Source organism: Nicotiana tomentosiformis, chromosome 5 (assembly GCF_000390325.3).
Source record: "Nicotiana tomentosiformis chromosome 5, ASM39032v3, whole genome shotgun sequence".
NCBI lineage: Eukaryota > Viridiplantae > Streptophyta > Magnoliopsida > Solanales > Solanaceae > Nicotiana > Nicotiana tomentosiformis.
In genome coordinates, this window is record NC_090816.1 from 21,685,336 (window position 1) to 21,705,749 (window position 20,414).

Consider the following 20,414-nt stretch of genomic DNA (forward strand, 5'->3'; position numbering starts at 1 on the left):
GTTTAAATCACTAGTTGATTGGTGTTGCTATCACTGCTATTTGTTTTCTATTATTTTTGTATGCTATATTGCACAGGTTATTTGACTAGTGAGTGTCTTGACTATGCCTCGTCACTACTCCACTGAGGTTAGTCTTGATACTTACTGGGTACCGACCGTGGTGTACTCATACTACACTTTTGCATATTTTTGTACAGAGCCAGGTATTGAAGATATCAGATTCGGACAGAGATTTGAGTATGATCGCAAGGATTCAAGGTAGGACTGCTTGGTTATCACAGTCCCTTGGAGTCTTTCCATTTTATTGTACTGTTAATTTCTTATTCGAACAGTATTGTACATTCGATCCTCGAGATCATTCCATGTATTCAGTTAGAGTTCGTGACTCAGTATTACCAGTCTTGGGAGGTTGTATTAAATTATATATTTTAAAAAAGAAAAATGGCTTGAATTATGATTATAATCGGCTTACTTAGTCATACAGAATAAGTGCCATCATGACGCCTGTGGTGGGATTTTTGGATCATGACAGTTGGTATCTGTAACGACCCGGCCGGTCGTTTTGAGAATTAGAGCCCGATCCCCTAATATCTGCTTTCCCCATATCTATTTTCTGCTATTGTGACTTGCCGGTATGATTGGTTTTGAGTTTCAGAGTGTTTTGGGACACTTAGTCCCTAAATGAGAGCTTAAGTCTTATAATTTAGATCATAGTTAAAACTATGTGACGACGGTTCCGGAATGGAATTTCATCGATTCCGTTAGCTCCGTTGGGTGATTTTGGGCTTAGGGGCGTGTCCGGAATGTGTTTTGGGGGCTTGTAGCTCATTTAGGTTTGAAATGGCGAAAGTCAAAATTTTGGAGTTTTGGACCCGTAGTGGAATCTTTTTGATATCGGGGTCGGAATCCGATTCCGGAAGTGGGAGTGGGTCCGTAATGTTGAATATGACTTGTGTGCAAAATTTGGGATTAATCGAAGGTGGTTTGGTTGGTTTCGACATCGGTTGTCGAATTTGGAAGTTTCAAGTTCTTTAAGTTTGAATCGGAGGATGATTTGTGATTTTTGCGTTAGTTTATGTGATTTGAGGGCTCGAATAAGTTCATATGGTATTTTAGGATTTCTTGGTATGTTTGGTTGAGGTCCCAGGGGCCTCGGGTGAGTTTCGAGTGCTTAACAGATCGAAAAATTGGATTTGTGTTGCTGCTGAAGCCTTCAGGCATCTGGTATTTTCGCACCTGCGGTGGAGAGACCGCAGGTGCGGGATCGCACGTGCGGAGAGGCAAGCGTAAAAACGGAAAAGTGGAGGAGTTCCAGGGGTCGCATGTGTGAGGTGAATTCCACATCTGCAATGCCCGCAAATGCTTTAGGGTCATCGCAGGTGCGCAAAGTCCGCAGAAGCGGAAGGGATTTCCGCAGGCGCGCACGCGCAGGTGCGGCCCTTTCATCGCAGGTGCGGAGGCAGAGGAGGTAAGTGATTTGAGCAGATGCGCCGTTTGGACTGTAGGTGCGGTATCCGCAGGTGCGAGAAACGGCCGCAGGTGCGAGGATCGTTGGGCAGAAAAGGGGATTTCGAGGGTTTGAAATTTCATAACACAAAATTTGATTTAGAGCTCGGTGGGAGACGATTTCTCGAGGGATTTTGAAGGAGAACTATTGGGTAACTAATTCTAACTCTATTTTGATCGTAATACATTAATCTAATGTTGTTTTCCTCGTCTAATTAAGGAATTTGAGGGTAGAAGTTTGGAAATGGGGGAAAAGGTTCCCCAATTGAAAATCTGAGATTTGAATGGGAATTTGACGTCGGATTTAGATGATTTTTGTTCGAGTGAACTCATGAGTGAATGGGTGTTCATAATTTGTAATTTTTACCCGATTCCGAGACGTGAGTCCGAGGAGACATTTTGGGCGTTTTTCCTAATTTCACGCTTTAGCCTCGAATTAATTAGTTAAATTAGTTACTTGTAGTTATATTTACATTATGCAATTAATTTGAATAGATTCGGGCCATTTGGAGTCGGATACTTGTGTCAAGAACGTGATATCAAGTTGATTTGAGCGGTCAAGGTAAGTGGCTTGTCTAACCTTGTGTTGGGGACTTTCCCCTTAGGATGTTTGATATTAATTGATGTGTGGGCGCCGTGTACGTGAGGTGACGAGTACGTATACGAACTATTATTGTAAAAATCCCATTTTTCCTTTCTAAATCATAAACTGTTTTCCCTTATTTAATTGCACTAATACATTTAATTGTTTAGCTTAGATTAGAGAAGCATGCTTACGTGTTTTAACTGCCTATTTGACATTCTGTGTGCCATGCTTAGTTAAGTCCCTACTTTCCTTATCTGTGTTCAGTGTAAACTGTATAACTCGATGCCATACCTGTCATTTCGTGTTGCGTTACATATTTAAATTAGGACTACGGACGTATTTCGGGACATCCCCCCTGTCTTGCATATTTATTTTGGGACTACGGACGTATTCCGGGAGATCCCCCAGCACTGCATATTTATTTTGGGACTACGGACGTATTCCAGGAGATCCCCCAATACTGCATATTTATTTGGGACTACGAACGTATTTCGGAAGATCCCCCAGCACTGCATATTTACTTTGGGACTACAGACATATTCCGGGACATCCCCCTGTACTGCATATTCATTCGGAAATACGCGACGGTATCCCGGGAGATTCCCCATTTTGTTTACCTTGTTCTGAGCTGAGGGCTCCCTTAACTATTCAATTTTCGAAAAATTCTTTAACTGTGTTACTGTAAACTTTACTTATATCTTTTACTGTTTAATTTATTATATTTACTCCGGTAGGGCCTGGACCTGACCTCGTCACTACTCGATCGAGGTTAGGCTTGGTACTTACTGGGTACCATTGTGGTGTACTCATGCCCTTTCCTGCACATGTTTTTGTGTGCAGATCCAGGTGCGAGCTATCAGCCTCGGGGTTAGTGCGTGCTGCTGATTCTAGGAGACTTCAAGGTACTTCTGCTTGTGTCAGCAGATCCTCGGAGTCCTCTTCTACTCCCACGCCTAGAGACTTTCTTTATTATCTTCAGACTTTTATATAGAGCTACATAGATTATAGCAGCTTGTGACTTAGTGATATTCCGGGTCTTGGGAAATTATTTTGTATATGCCGAGTGGTACTACTTTTGGTTATTCACAATATGCCGTTATCTTTAAAATGTTGTGTTTTCTTTACATTTTTCGTAATATTAGTCTTACCTAGTCGTAAAGACTAGGTGCCGTCACGACACCTTGCAGAGGGTTAATTTGGGTCGTGACAAGTTGGGAGCTCTAGGTTCATAGGTTCTACAAGTCACGAACGAGTTTAGTAGAGTCTTGCGGATCGGTACGGAGACGTCTGTACTTATCTTCGAGAGTCTACAGAGCTAGTAGGAAAAAAATCACTTCTTTCATTTCTTATCGTGCGACATTTATTCAGCTTGAAGCATATATCTTATGTTCTTTTGCATCCACTCGTGTATGAAATTGCATACTCGGTATCAACTATGCGCCAACGGTTTGTGATACTATAGAGGGGTTATAAGGGTGCCGGGATTGTTCAACCATTGTTGCAACGTGTCTTCCAGATCGAAGATGCAGAAGTATTTAGAGATCATTCAGTTGTGCACATGGGGGTGCAGCAGGTTCTGACATCTAGTTGATAAGTATGATCTTAAGAAGGTTTAATTAATTTCCTAATTATCACAATCGTGGTAGGGTCACGAGGTGGATGTAGATATGAAGATAGTTGGTGGTATTAGAGACTATGTAGTTTGTATGGGATTTCTATTTAGCGAAGGGTACATACTAGCAGCCAAGGCACTGGAGAAAGCGAGTTTAACTGTCACGAGGATGACATACACCAAATAAATGGCTTGAGGTGTCTTATGATTGGTGTCCTACGAGCAATGAAGGTTAGTATTGTGGATCATCAGAATGTGTCATATGGCTACGCACTAAGTGAGGGGAGTCCACTATCAACGATCAGATTGCGGAGTCATGTGTTATATATTAGTTTTGGCCTGAGATGTACTTGTGTGGTAATGAAAGGTTTTCTGAAACTTGTATATGATTAAGAGATGAGATTTGTATGGGATGATGATGGGGCTTGCGGTATTACCGCGTACTTAATAATTTTATATTTTAGTACCAGCGGGGTCACAGAAATAATTTCAGAATATTCGGGGTGCTACAGTAAGTTCTTTTAATGCACCACCGGCACTGGGTTCTTACAGTGGTTGTTTCAGTTATCCGGCAGATATCCGGTAGAGATTCAGTATGAGCAGCCGCGCCCACAGAGGGGTTGTTATGAGAGTGGAGATACTAGACATATCAAGAGAAATTGTCCCAGACTTGGGAGGGGTAGATTTCATCAGAACACTCAGGCTACAAGCTTTATTCCAGTTAATACTCCACATGCATAGCCTGTTAGGGATGGAGGACAGACGGGTAGAGGGCGCCTAAGAGGTGGAGGCCCGACCCGTTGATATAATTGCTATGAATTAGATGAGGCCGATACACGAGATGGTGTAGTTACAAGTATGATTTAATTTATAATAAAAGGAGCACCATTCTTATTTTGATTTGATTCCGATTATCGAGGTGAGAACTCCTTTCATGTCCCTTATGTATGGTGGATTAGTGAATTTGTACTCCACTCCCGTGTTTATCCTTGTTGGGAGATTTTGTGGTGTTAGCCTGTGTGTATCATTTTTGTTTTGTACATTATTGTGCGCTATGAGACCAAAAGTGACTCTTTATTACTCTCTATAGTGGGTTTCGATGTGATTTCGGAATAATTGAATTCAATTTTATGAAATATATGCCCTATCGGTATGAGGGTTCATTATATATTGAGAAAAAAAAATTCTTTAAGAAATTTATTGAAAAGAAGAAAGAAAGGAAACTGAAAATTTCAGTGGGCACAATGTGCAAAAATACTTGTGATTCGGAGTTGAGGACGAGATCCTCGCATTTTTTTATATGGTGTGAAATAATTAAACTGGGCTATAAGCCACGGTGAAAATTATATAAGGACGAGGTCCTTGTGGTGAAAAACCTATGAGTTTAAATTCTCCTTTTGTGAAATTAAAATTTGTACTATAGTATTAATAAGGAGTCATGCCTGTTAGGCTTATTTGATAATTCTTTTATGTGTTTCTGTGCACATTTATCCATAATTGTGAGGAAAATATTGAGTTTTTTCCCACAAGGTGAGTGCCCAGGCGACGTTAAATGTGAATCGTTAAGTCGGGTAAATAATTATGAGGTCTTCATGCCTCACATTTTGCCGTCAGTGTTGTGAAAATTCGAAACGAGGTTTTGGTTAATATGAGGTTAATTGGCGATGTTGTAATCGATTATGAACAACTATTAAGACCAGAGATATGGTGATGGGCATACATATGATGTGCTTCATGTCCTGATATCATTATGATAATGCAGTGCTTGTAATGCTGAGATTAGTGTTATTGATATATACATTGTGGTGCTTTGTTGGGTTGAGGATGTGTTGTTAGGAGTTGTTTTGGTGTTACTCTGGCAGATGGATAGGCCCCATTTACAGGGGAGACTCTGCCAAAATTTCTGAAAAATTTAGGAGTTAGTAAAATTTGGGGGATTGAGACATGCGAAAGAAGAGATAAGTTATGTTATGTGTTTGAGGGCGGACTCTACTTCTCATTCAAGGGCAAATGATCCTAAGTCGAGGAGAATATAACTCCCCGAAAAATATTTCAAAGTACTTCAACACTATCAAGAAAGTTGATGTGTGGGTAGGCACTAGTTACTATCACCAGGTGAGACTATTACCGTGCGTTGATGTGAAAATCAGGCCTTTTAAAAATGTTTGGAGTGTAAGAAATTAGTTTTAAAATTTATAAGTATGGATAAAAGAAATAATCTCAACTGAGATGGTCTTGTCGGACCCATGTTAAATTGCGGAAAATAGAATCACTTGCGAGTATATGTGTAAGAATACACTCAGTAATTTAATGTCCCCAGAAAGATTCTTGGCACGTTCGAGGACGAACGTATGTTTAAGAGGTGAAGAATGTAACGATCCGACTTGTTGTTTTAAGAATTAATGTCTCGTTCAGTGACTTAAGGTATCGAGCAGCTTCGTAATATATATTATGACCCGCGGGTGTGGTAGAGTTTGATTTTCGGAAGATTCGGGATTAAATTGAAAGAACAATTCTCATTTTTTAAGCTTAAATGAAAAGAGTTGACCAGAGTTGAAATTTTGAGTAAACGACCCCGGGATAGAGTTTTGATTATTTTAATAGCTTCGTATGCTAATTTTGGACTTAGGAGTGTGTCCGGATAATTATTTGGAAGCCCGTAGTTAACTTAGGCTTGAAATGACGAAAATATGAAGTTTAAGTTAAAAGTTTGATCGGGGAGTTGACTTTTTGATATCGGGGTCGGAATCCAGTTCTGAAAATTTTTATAGCTCAGTTATGTCATTTATGAATTGTGTGAAAATTTTGAGGTCAATCGGACTTGATTTGATACGTTTCGGCGTCGAATATAGAAGTTGAAATTTCTTAGTTTCATTAAACTTGAGTTGGGGTGCGATTCGTGGTTTTGATGTTGTTTGATGTGATTTGAGGCCTCGAGCAGGTTTGTGTTATGTATTGGGACTGGTTGGTACGATTGGACAGGGTCCCGGGGGCCTCGGGTTTGGTTCGGGGTGGTTCCGGACCAAGTTTGGGTGTTTTGATGCTGCTGGTTGCTGATTCTGGTGTTGTTCTTCGTGTTCGCGAAGAAGGATTTTGCTGTTGGGACTTTATTCTTCGCGTTCGCGAAGAGGCTCTCACATTCGCGAAGAAGGAAATTTTGTTGCCCGTCGTCTTACTTTGGAGGCTCATATCTCGCAATCTATAAGGAATTTGGAGATGATCCAAAAATAATAGTTGTAACCCTTTGTGTCTAGTTTTCAGAAAGATAAACTATTTGTCATTTGAAGTGTACAAAGAGTTATAGTGGATAAACTAAAGGCTATCTGGGAAGAGTTTGGAAATCTCTGTTGCACAGGGCTGATTTTGGAAGCTTATATCTCGCAATATATGAGCAACAAATGAAAGTTATAGCCCTTGGAGTCTAGTTTTCAGAAAGTTAAACCATTCATCATTTGGAGTTTTGTACAAAATGTTATGACCATTATACTAGAAGTTGTCTGAGAAAAGTTTGAAAATGGTTGTTGGAGAATTTGTTCATCGCGAACGCGAGGGGAGGGTCGCGAACGCGAAGAACAAACCCCTGGGTAGCAGAATAAAGTCCAAATTCGTCTCATTCTTCCATTTTTGGGCCAAGGAAGCTCGGGTGAGGCGATATTTCGAGAGTTTTTCAAGGAAAACATTGGGGTAAGAATTCCTAACTTGATTTTGGTTAAATTACGTGAATCTATTATTGTTTTTATCACTAAATTAGTGAATTGGGTTGAAAATGGTAGAAATCCTCTAGACTTTAATTTAAGATTTGAAGGGCGATCCGTTATCGGAATTTGATAATTTTGATATGGTTGAACTCGTATCGGAATGGGTGTTCAGATTTCGTAAAAATTTTGTCGGGTTCCGAGGGGCGGGCCCCGCACTGACTTTTTAGAATAAAATTTTAAGTTGGTATTTTATTATCCGAAATTATTTTCGATGAATTTTAATAAAGTTGTACAATTAATTTGGATAGATTTGAGTTGTCCGGAGGTCAATTCAAGCAAGAAGGCGATTTTAAAATATCGGCATAACTTCAAAAAGGTAAGTATCTTGCCTAACCTTGAGTAGAGGAATTACCCCTTAGACATTGAGTCATATGTGAAAATTGTGTGATTGGAAGCCGTATACATGAGGTAACGAATACGCACTCGGGCTTATATGTGCAAATGTTATTGGTTTAAGGTTTTAGGCATCTTAATGTATTAGATTGGATAATTATTGGCATTTGGTAAATCCTTGAATTATCACGCCTCATTCCTTTTTTGTCGAGTTTGTATTTTATATAATAATTTGGTATTGTTGTCACTTGGATTTTATGTGAATTCCGTGTGTTTGTTGATTTGATATTTTTCTTGGAATTAAATTCATGATGGAATCCTTATATGCAAATATTTATAAAATAAGTTTAGATTGAGAAGTTAATATAATTATCAAGAATTTGGATTAATGAAGGCGTTGCCCTATACTAAGTATTTTTCACCTCTGTTGATCGTTTTGAGGTTTTATATACGTTGTGTGGAGCCTTGAGATATTTGTTGAGAAATTTATTGATTCTGCTACATATTTGGAATTTGGTTGTGGTCAGTGGCAAATTGTGATATGAATTGTTGTATTGTGTTGTAGATTAAACACTCTCCTTGATGTTATTTATGCTTCCTACCTTGCTTATTAATGATATACATGTGCTTGGTAAAGAAGAGTGTAAAGCACGAAGGGTGATGCCGTGCCATTTGAGAGTGTAAAGCACGAAGGGTGATGCCGTGCCATTTGAATTATATTATCATGTGAGGGAGAGTAAAAAGCACGAAGGGTGATGCCGTGCCATTTGAGAGTGTAAAGCACGAAGGGTGATGCCGTGCCATCGAGAGTGTAAAGCATGAAGGGTGATGCTATGCCATTTCATTTATATTATCAGGTGAGGACGAGAGTAAAAGCATTAAGGGTGATGCCGTGCCATTATTTTTGTATTATCATATATTCATGGCACGAAGGGTGTTTTCGTGCAGGCGAGGACGAGAGACATACATTATATTGTGATATCTTTTTGTTGTGTATACATTCATGCCTTTATCTTGAGATGTTATTGTGCACCTATGTTTTCTATGTAACTTGTAGTCGTTGTTGCTTACTGTGTGCCTCCCACTTTATTTCTTTTATTGTTATTGACTTTTCTCCCACCTAGGTGGTATTGTTATATGTATGCACGGTGAGAAAGAGATAATTTCATGAAGGGTGTTGCCGTGCGAATTATATATATATATATATATATATATATATATATATATATATATATATATATATATATATATATATATTGGGTGAGAATGAGACAAGTGCACGAAGGTATTGCCGTGCCATTTGATGTGATATATGTTGAATATATTTATCACGTCAAGAAAGTTAAATGAGGTGTCACATGGGTGACTTTTATTTGAAAGAATTATATTTGAAAGATATTTACTTGAAAGAATTATAATTGAAAGATATTTACTTGAAAGAATTTTATTTGCAAGATATTTACTTGAAAGAATTATATTTGAAATTATTTACTTGAAAGAATTATATACGAAAGGTAATTATTTGAAAGAATTATATTCGAAAGATATTTATTTGAAAGAATTATAATGGAAAGATATTTATTTGAAGGAAGTATATTCGAAATATATTTATTGAAAATGATTATATTCTAGAGACTTTTGTTGAAAAACTTATAGATAAAAGATGTATATCTTGAAGGACTTGATTAATTAGCTGTACTTGTGTTTATTATTTATTTTTAGAAATATTTATGGTGTTCCTGTTGCCTTGCAGTTTAAATCACTAGTTGATTGGTGTTGCTATCACTGCTATTTGTTTTCTATTATTTTTGTATGCTATATTGCATAAGTTATTTGACTAGTGAGTGTCTTGACTGTACCTCATCACTAATCCACTGAGGTTAGTCTTGATACTTACTGGGTACCGACCGTGGTGTACTCATACTACACTTCTGCACATTTTTGTGCAGAGCCAGGTATTGAAGATATCGGATTCAGACAAAGATTTGAGTATGATCGCAAGGATTCAAGGTATGACTGCTTGGTCATTGCAGTCCCTTGGAGTCTTTCCATTTTATTGTACTGTTAATTTCTTATTCGAACAGTATTGTACATTCGATCCTCGAGATCATTCCATGTATTCAGTTAGAGTTCGTGACTCAGTATTACCAGTCTTGGGAGGTTGTATTAAATTATATGTTTTAAAAAAGAAAAATGGCTTGAATTATGATTATAATCGGCTTACTTAGTCATAGAGACTAAGTGCCATCACGATGCATGTGGTGGGATTTTTGGGTCGTGACACATTTCATACTCAGTCATGCTCATCTATTGTGAGAATATTTATGGGATCGAGTTGCCCGCATGCAACAGGTCTTATTGGCTTTATTATTATTTGGATCGGGGCTATCCACCTGGAACATGCCTTATTGGATTTATTATTATATGGATCGGGGTTGCCCGCCTGCAGCAGGCCTTATTGGCTTTATTATTATATGGATCGGGGCTGCCCGCATGCAACAGGCCTTATTGGCTTTATTATTATATGGATCGGGGATGCCCGCCTGCAGCAGGCCTTATTGGATTTATTATTATATGGATCTGGGTTGCCCGCCTGCAGCAGGCCTTATTGGCTTTATTATTATACGGATCGGGACTGCCCGCCTGCAGTAGGCCATATCGTCTTTATATTACACTTGGGCTGAAGGAGCCCCTCCGGAGTCTGTACACACCCCTAGTGAGCGTAGATGATTATATATATTCGGGATGGATTTTCCCAGGGCATGAACTTGACTTACTTATTTATATTATGTTGAATTTACCTGGACATGGATCTTGTCTGTATCATTTACATTTGGGGATAAATTTCCAGGGCTGGATTAGCCTTATACGGTACTGAGAGACTGACTATTAGTCGATATGTGTGTGTGTGTGTGTGTGTGTGTGTGTGTGTGTGTGTGTGTGTATATATATATATATATATATATATATATATATATATATATATATATATATATATATATATATATATATATATATATACGGGATGGAATATCCCTAGGCCGGATTTGCCATAAACAGTACTAAGTTACCAAATGATTTGTGACCAGTATTACATGAGATCTTTCCAGTGAGATGTCATATTCCTTATATCATGCAGTATTGATCTATTTCACTTGTACTGAGTTTAACTGTTGAACTTGAAAGCATGCCTACATTTCTGTACCATTATTTATACTGGACTGTACCTGCGGAGCTCATCATTACTTTCAGCCCAGAGGTTAGTCTTATTACTTATTGAGTTGGTTGTACTCATACTACACTCTGTACCTCGTGTGCAGATCGAGGTGCTTTCGGACACAGAGACTGTTAGATTTCAGAGTACTATCAGTTGGAGACTATCAAGGTAGCTGCTTGGCGTCCGCTAACCTTGTCTCTCTTTCCTTCAGTTATTGTGTTGTTCTATACTTTCAGACAGTGGTTTTTATCAGTCAGGCATTGTATTCATATTAGATGCTCATGTACTTAGTGACACCGGATTTTGGGAGTGTTATATTTGTATTTGTGAGATTTCTTCCACTGAATTTAATTATTATATTTTCAAATGTTAAAAGATATGGTGGTTTATTGAGATTGTCAGCTTTCCTAGTATTAAGATAGGCGCCATCACAATATGTGAGATTTTGGGTCGTGACAAGTTGGTATCAGAGCCTAGATTACATAGGTCTCACGAGTCATGAGCAAGTGTCTAGTAAAGTCTTGCAGATCGGTATGATGACGTCCATACTTATCTTCGAGAGGCTACATGGCATTTAGGATAACTTTTCATCTTTCTTTCGTTATCGTGCAAAATTGATTCATCTTGAAATATAACTCTTTGAATTTCTTACACGCATTCGTATGCGCATATGAGCGCTCAGTATCAGCTGCGTATCGCCGGCTTGTAATTCCATGAATGAGGTTCGAGATGAGTATTCTGTGCTTTAGTGATTGGCCAGTCTGGAGGACTTGAGGCTAGGTTTAGATCGCAGCTTAGGCTCGGTAGCTTCAGTTGTAACTTGTACATTTAGACTCATATGTCCTGTGATGTCCCTACGAGTGAAATTTGTGGCTCGATGAGCGGTAGAATTGCTTTGTGATGAGTATGATGTGACTGCGGGATGTGATAAGATGATTTAAATGTGATGAGAAGTGTTTCCTTGAAATGTAAAGGAAGGGCCATTGGGTGCTTGATTTTCATTTTGATGTGACGTATAATCTCGAGTATGAATGTTTTGAAGGATCTTTCACGCTGTTAAATTGTGGGACAAATTAATGTCTCATGTCTTGTTAATAAGTTTGGACTCATAAAGATTAAGTGATTGCTTAGTAATTGTGGTTGTGAAAGGGTATAACAATATACCAATTTGAGCCTAGGCAGGTGGGTTATCCCCTGCGGAGTAATCTACGTAGGTGTGTTCCTTATAATGTGAATAGAAAGAGTTTTTTTTTCTGCCAGTGGGGCGTATGTGTTGAGACTTGAATTTGAATCTGGTTGAGAAAGTTGACTTGACTGTTAAGAGAATGAATGCGAGCTTAGTAAAGGATTGAGGTATTTTTATAGTTGACGTGGTATGAGCTTGAGAAGAATTTTTGTTGAACTGACCGCGGTGTTATGGCAGTAATAGAGTATGGGTACTGCGAATCATAGAATGTTTTAATTTATGGCTTTGAGCCAAGAGGGGGAGCCTGCTATTGACAATTCAATTTCATGGTTATATGTTAAATTTTAGTTTTGGTCTGAGGCATATTTGTGGATTAGTTATGACTTGCAGAGGTTGAGATCGAGGATGACTCAAATACTGAAATTCCTAGATACGGGATATATTGCACTTTATGTGTATATGAAAATCATGGGATGAGTGAGTTGTTATTTGTGAAGGATGTAGTGCGCACGGAGTATGAATTTGATTGGTGGTGTTAGGGAAGGGTTACCTCTTTGAGTGTTGTTGTGCTAATGAGGACGTGTCTTTCAGCCTATTTGGGTGGTGCAATTTTGATTTGAGCAAAATGGGTGACTCCCGAGAAGGTTCTAATGGTTATATATAGCAATCGAGAAGATTTGTGTATGGATAGAATCTGAGATTTATATTTAGTGGTGCCGGGATTTGTGGTAATTCTATATGATTATGGATTCTACATTTTAGTATAAGAAAGGTAAAAATGAACAATTTTAAGTCCACATAAGGTCTTTTCAGTGTGCGGGTCTCGGTTGTGGTACTTTTGTGGTGCTTAAGAAGAATACAGTGGCTTATGGGCCTTAGGGCGGTATGGTTTTATGTTAGGATGTCTTGTAGTGAGCTGTGGGTAAGGATAGTAATGTTCTGACAAGGAGAAATGTCAACTTGAGGGTAATTCAGAAGAAAATCGGAGAAAATAGGACAAATGGGTAACATGTTGGATCAATATGGTAATGGTATGCTCGGTTCTTTTGGTTTTTATGATGAGGTGGGGCTTTACGGGTGTTGTGTGGCAATACTTTCGGATTTGGCAACCTGTGTGGCTTGGCCGAGTTAGAGGAATTCAGTTCTGATAGCTTGGTTATGTGCAAATGGATTTCAAAATGTTCTTGATGGTTTCTACCATGGTTTGAACCGGATATTTTCTACCGGTGTGGGGAACGTGTTATGTATTGTGATTTCCTCCTGGAAGTAAGCAAGAGGAAGGTTTCTAACTAACTGGGTATGTAAATTGCTGGTGACTCAAAGTTGATAATGAGATTCTTATGCTTGTCACATGATGGCATGATAGATGTATTGTGTTGTGCGGGATTAAGATTTACATGTACAAGGTGGCAGTTCATTCTTGAAGGGAAGGTCATGAATTCTGGATATAATGGCCAGTTTTATATATTTAGATGAATGTTATAACTGCTCGGTAATGCCTGAGAAGGGTGCGCATTTCAAAAGACGCATTGTGTTTTGACTTTCGGATCTCATCGGTATTGCGATACTCACCTAGTTGATAGACTGCTGATATTCAAATTATTGATATGTGACACAGAAGAATTATGAAAATATTCCTAGTGGAATGATCGTGCATGAAGGATGTGATAGTCATTCGAGTGCTGGAGTTATGATTAGTTACGATGGTTCATGTGCTCTATGAAATTGGGGAACTGGGAGTTCTCAGAAGCATATTGTTTCAGGGTTGCGGCCTGTTTGAGGTGAGTATTTTATTTAAACTCAGTGGAGGCACTAGGCATTAATTATTCATGATGACTACGCACTACGAGTGCGTATATATATATATATATATATATATATATGTGTGTGTGTGTGTGTGTGTGTGTGTGTAAGGTTTGAGCCCATGTACGGGCATCGGGGCAAGTATTCAGATTCGGGAAAATGTTTAGGCTATGATATGCCTAGAGTTGACGGTTAAGCGTAAAGTTATGACGTTTCTCTTATTCGTACCTTTGTTGAGAACTATCTGGGTTATACTTGAGGTTAAAAAAAGGCTAATTCCCTAAATAAACTAGGTAGTTACTATTTATGCGTTAACTGTCGATTTGAGTTGTGATAGCGCTCTTTGCACATGCCTACTCTATGGCATGTTATTTATACCAGTCCAGGAGCATGTGAATTCTACTTTATTTATCATATACATGAGTACTTATTTGATTGCTCCTGTATAATATGCTTGGACTGGAGGCCTGTGACTATGCCGGGCGGATTATGTTATTAGCCAGTGAGTTGTCTGTGCGGGTCCAAATATTAATATTATAGCACGTGAGTTGTCCGTGCGAGTGATGTTAATGTGAGCTTTAGAAGAGCTGGTTACTGTTATTAAATTCGCGTATCTTGGTTCTACTATATGTAATGAGCTTATAGCATTGCAGTTGTGGTGCTTGTTGAACTTGCAATACGGATCTCTACTTTGAGACATCTTCCATTTTGGGTACAAGTTGCACAGTTATGGCTTGAGTTGTATTGGTGTGGCATGTCAGTGGGATATTTATGTTTAATAATGTAAGGTCATTGGACTAGAATGGGTACTATTAGGTTTGATTACAGTATATTCGGAAGGATAATATTGAAAGTCGTCTTAGAAAGTGATTATGGTTCTGGTTAGGGCGAGAGAGCTCCATAACTTGTTGATCTAATAAGCGGTTATGAGATTCCGCGTGTTTCTTTAAATATCAGCAATGTACAAAGGTTTTGGAATGAGATTATGGCTTGATACAACTTGTTCACACTCATACAATGTGTAGATATAAGATTCGGGTCATGAAAATAAATTTTTGGATGTTGGAAATTGGATTCCAAGGTTTATGGGCTAATGCTAAATTAGTAATTTTCAGTTATATTGTGTTGTCAGGCCTATATGGAATAGGGTGGCGTGGTATCACCCCCCGGTATGTGTGTGGTAGATGGAATAGTGATGTGATGGCTTGGAAACAAATCTTGGCACGTTCGAGGAAGAACGTATGTTTAAGTGGGGGAGAATGTAACGACCAGTCATTTGTTTTGAGTATTACAACCATGTTTCCACACTTACTGCTCGGTTTATGCTTTACGGTTGTTATGTGACTCGTCAGGGTGATTGGTTCGGGTCCGGTGAGGTTTTGGAATGAATTGGAACACTTAGTTCCAAGGTTTAAAGCTTAAGTTAAAATAGTGACCGAATGTCGACTTATGTGTAAACGACCCCGGAATGGAATTTTGATGATACCAATAGCTCCGTATGGTGATTTTGGACTCGGGAGCGTGTCCGGAAAATTATTTGGAAGTCCGTAGTGGAATTTGGCTTGAAATGACAAAAATTAAATTTTTTGAAAGTTTGACCAAGGAGTTGACTTTTTGATATCGGGGTCAGAATCCAGTTCTAAAATTTTTCATAGCTCCGTTATGTCATTTATGACTTGTTTGCAAAATTTGAGGTCAATCGGACGTGATTTGATAGGTTTCGACATTTAATGTAGAAGTTAGAATTTCTTAGTTTCATTAAGCTTGAATTGGGGTATGATTCATGGTTCTAGCATTGTTTGATGTAATTTGAAGTTTCGACTAAGTTCGTATGATGTTTTAGGACTTGTTGGTATGAATTGACGGGTCCCGAGGGGCTTGGTTGAACTTTTGGATCATTGATTAAGAGACTAGTAAAGTTAAGAAATTTAGGAGTTTGACCATGGTCAATATCAGGTCAAGACGAACTTATTTCAATATTTTGAGTTCACGAGCAGGTCCGTAGCATGTTTTATGATTGAAATTCATATATGTTTTGTGTCCGGGAGGTTCCGGATGAGTTTCAGAGTGGTTTCAGATCATTTCAGGGAAGTTTGAGTTTGCTGGTTTCTGGTGAGGTACTGTTCATTCGCAATTGCAAAAATACAGTTCAATCGCAATTGCGAAAATACTGTTCACTCGCAATTGCGAACAATTTGTCGCAATTGCGAACACTGTTCATGGGAGGTAGTGTTCATTCGCAAATGCGAAGTTTTGGTCCGCAAATGTGAACCTGGACAGAATGTTTAAGATCTAATTTTTACCGATTTGGAGCTCGGATAGAGGCAATATTTGGGAGATTTTCAGAGAAAACAACGAGTTAAGTGTTCTTAACTCAATATTGGTTAAATTACCCGAATCCATGGTTGTTTTTTAACATTTAATGGGTGAATTAAGTTAGAAATTTAGAAAACCCTCTTGGTTTAATTTGAAGATTTGAGGGTCGAGTTGAGGTCGGATTTTGGTAAAATTGGTATGGTTAGACTCGTGGTTGAATGAGTTTTCGGATTTTGTACTTTTGTCAGGTTCCAAGATGTGGGCCCCACAGGCGCTTTTTGAGTTAAATTTAGGATTTTATTGGAAAATTAGTATTTTCTTATGGAATTAATTCCAATAAATCGTATTGACTGAAACGAATTAATTCTGACTAGATACGAGGCTTTCGAAGACCGATTCTTGAGGCAAGGGCATAGCGGAGTGAGAATTACACTGTTTGAGGTAAGTAACACTTCTAAACTTGGTTCTGAGGGTATGAATCCCCGAATTGGTGTTATATGAATTGTTTAGAGGTGACACACACGATAGTTGACGAGCGTGTGGACGTGCACCATTGAAACTGTGACTTGAATAAATTCTATGAAGTTGTAAAAATTAAAGAATCATGTTATTATCTGAACATTTTCCACGTGTTAGAGAAATTAAGCTGAGGCTCTTATTAAAGATCATGTTTAGGCTACGTGCCGATATTTTGGGACCCATGGGGTCGTGTTGCTGTTAAATTAATTGTTTTAAAATATATATTTCATACTCAGTCATGCTCATCTATTGTGAGGATATTTATGGGATCGGGCTGCCCGCATGCAGCAGGCCTTATTGGCTTTATTATTATATAGATCGGGGTTGCCCGCCTGCAGCAGGCCATATTGGCTTTAGTATTATATGGATCGGTGCTGCCAGCATGCAGCATGCCTTATTGGCTTTATTATTATATGGATCGGGGCTGCCCGCCTGCAGCAGGCCTTATTGGCTTTATTATTATATGGATCAGGGCTGCCTGCCTGCAGCAGGCCTTATAGGCTTTATTATTATACGGATTGGGACTGCCCGCCTGCAGTAGGCCTTATTGGCTTTATTATTATATGGATCGGGTTTGCCCGCTTGCAGCAGGCCTTATAGGCTTTATTATTATACGGATGGGGACTGATCGCCTGCAGTAGGCCATATCGGCTTTATATTACGCTTGGGCTGAAGGAGCCCCTTCGGAGTCTGTACACACTCCCAGTGAGCGTAGATGATTATATATATTCGGGATGTATTTTCCCAGGACATGAACTTGCCTTACTTATTTATATTGTGCTGAATTTACCTAGACATGGATCTTGTCTGTATCATTTACATTTGGGGATAAATTTTCAGGGCTGGACTGTCCTTATACGGTACTGAGAGACTGACTATTAGTCGATATATATATAGGATTGGCCATAAACAGTACTGAGTGACCGAATGATTTGTGACCACTATTACATGAGATCTTTCCACTGAGATGTCATATTCCTTATATCATGCAGTATTGATCTATTTCACTTGTACAAAGTTTACTGTTGAACTTGAAAGCATGCCTACATTTATGTACCATTATTTATACTGGACGGTACCTACAGAGCTCATCATTACTTTCAGCCCAGAGGTTAGTCTTATTGCTTATTGAGTTGGTTGTACTCATAATACACTCTGCACCTCGTGTGCAGATCTAGGTGCTTTCAAACACAGAGACTGTTAGATTTCAGTGTACTATCGGTTGGAGACTATCAAGGTAGCTGTTTGGCGTCCGCTGACCTTGTCTCTCTTTCCTTCAGTTATTGTGCTGTTCTATACTTTCAGACAGTGGTTTTTATCAGTCAGACATTGTATTCATATTAGATGCTCATGTACTCAGTGACACCGAATTTTGGGAGTGTTATATTTGTATTTGTGAGATATCTTCCGCTGAATTTAATTATTATGTTTTCAAATTTTAAAAGATATGGTGGTTTATTGAGATTGTCGGCTTGCCTAGTATTGAGATAGGCGCCATCACGACATGTGAGATTTTGGGTCATGACATTTACATGGAACAACCTGAGGGTTTTGTGGTTCCGGGTAAAGAAAATAAAGTGTGCAAACTTGTTAAGTCGCTTAATGGACTTAAACAAGCACCCAAACAAATGACATGACAAATTTGACCAAACAATGTTGGCAAGTGGTTTTAAAATCAACGAGTGTGACAAATGTGTTTACATTAAAAACACTCCAGGTCATGAAGTCATTTTTTTGTTTATATGTTGATGACATATTGATAATGAGCAAAGATATGGCAGATATAAATGCTACTAAGCGCATGCTGGCTATCAAATTCGACATGAAAATGTACTTGACAAGTTCAAGTATTTGGATTTCAAGATTGCCAAGACTCCAATTGACGTGAATTATGCACTACAAAAGAATGAAGGTGAAAGTAATGTAGCACCCCAAAAAATTTCGAAATACTTAAGCACTATTAAGAAAGTTAATGTGTGCTAATTACATTATCTTGTGTGCAGACGAGGAATATTAATATGATGGATATTAATTGGATATGATAATAAGTGTACGAGGTGTATTTGAAGTGATATAGGGCATAAGGAGAGCCTTTGGGAAAAATCAAGTTGGAAATTACATGATAGACTAAAGTTCCAAATGAGTACGCACAAGACCTAACTTTGGACGAGCATATATATATATATATATATATATATATATATATATATATATATATATATATATATATATATATATATATATATATAAGGATTTATGTAATGTATAGCCTAACAAGTGAAAGATATTCGAGTCTAGTTTCTAACGCTTCAAACCGTTTGTCATTTGGATATTCCTATAAGAAGTTATGACAAAATTACCAAAGGCTCGCAGAGGAGTGAACTGGGGATGCGAAACATCCGGGGCCACGTCCGAAAGAAAGGCTGGCAGTGTAGTACTTCCATAGCATCCGGGTTCACGTCCGAAACACAGAAATCTGGGCCTATAAATACAAAATCAGGATTAGAGAGTATTTTGTATATTGGGGGTTAGAGTTCTTGCGGTGAAGAGGTGATTTTGAGCTCAAATCAAGTCCAATCAACTAAGGTAAGGTGTTAATGATGTTTTAGGTTGATTATTACTCAATATACATGAGTTCTAATATCACTCTTACATCTAAATACTAGATTTCATTATCAAATCCTCAAGAACACAAAAATCACCAAAGTTGTGATTTTTCAAGATTGATCTACTAGAGGTAATTCCAATGCTTCAAACTCGTTTATTATGAGTAGTTAGAAGTATTTGTTACAAGTTTTAATGGTTGAAAGATTGGATTATAAAACTCTAGTTCATGGTATGAATAGTACTTTTGAGAAAATAAGAGAGAAAATGAATGATAATCTTGGCGATGAAATTGATGAATACAATGAACCTATGGAATTATTTGTTAGCAAAAGATGGAAGTGATCAACTAATTAATCAACCGAATTGTATATTTTACAAGTGTTGATTGTGGAAGATGATTGTCATGACCCGGAATTCTCACCTTTGGGATCGTGATGGCGCCTAACATTTCACTTGCTAGGCAAGCCAGTGTTAGAGGATTCTTTAAACCAAATTTAGTCAATTTCAATAACGGAATCAATTAAACTAAATAGAAGCTAAAACTGAAATGTATAATAACATAAAGCCCATAATATCTGATACAATTCGGATCTGGAGTCACAACTCACGAGCTTCTAAGATTTTCAACAAACAGAGTCTGAAAGAAATACAACTGTTCTGAATGATAAGAAACAGTAAAATAAGAGAGATAGAAGGGGACTCCAAGGTCTGCGGACGCCAACAGATCTACCTTGAGTCTCCAATAAGCAAGTCCAAGCTGTTAAGCCTCACGATCAGCTAGGACTGGTACCAAAATCTACACAAGAAGTACAGAGTATAGTATGAGTACAACCGACCCCATCTACTCGTAAGTGTCGAGCCTAACCTTGAAGATGTAGTGACGAGGCTATGACAAGATACCTACATAATAAACTTGTGCAGATAACAATATATGTATAAGAAAACAACAATAACAGCTAAACATGTACCAT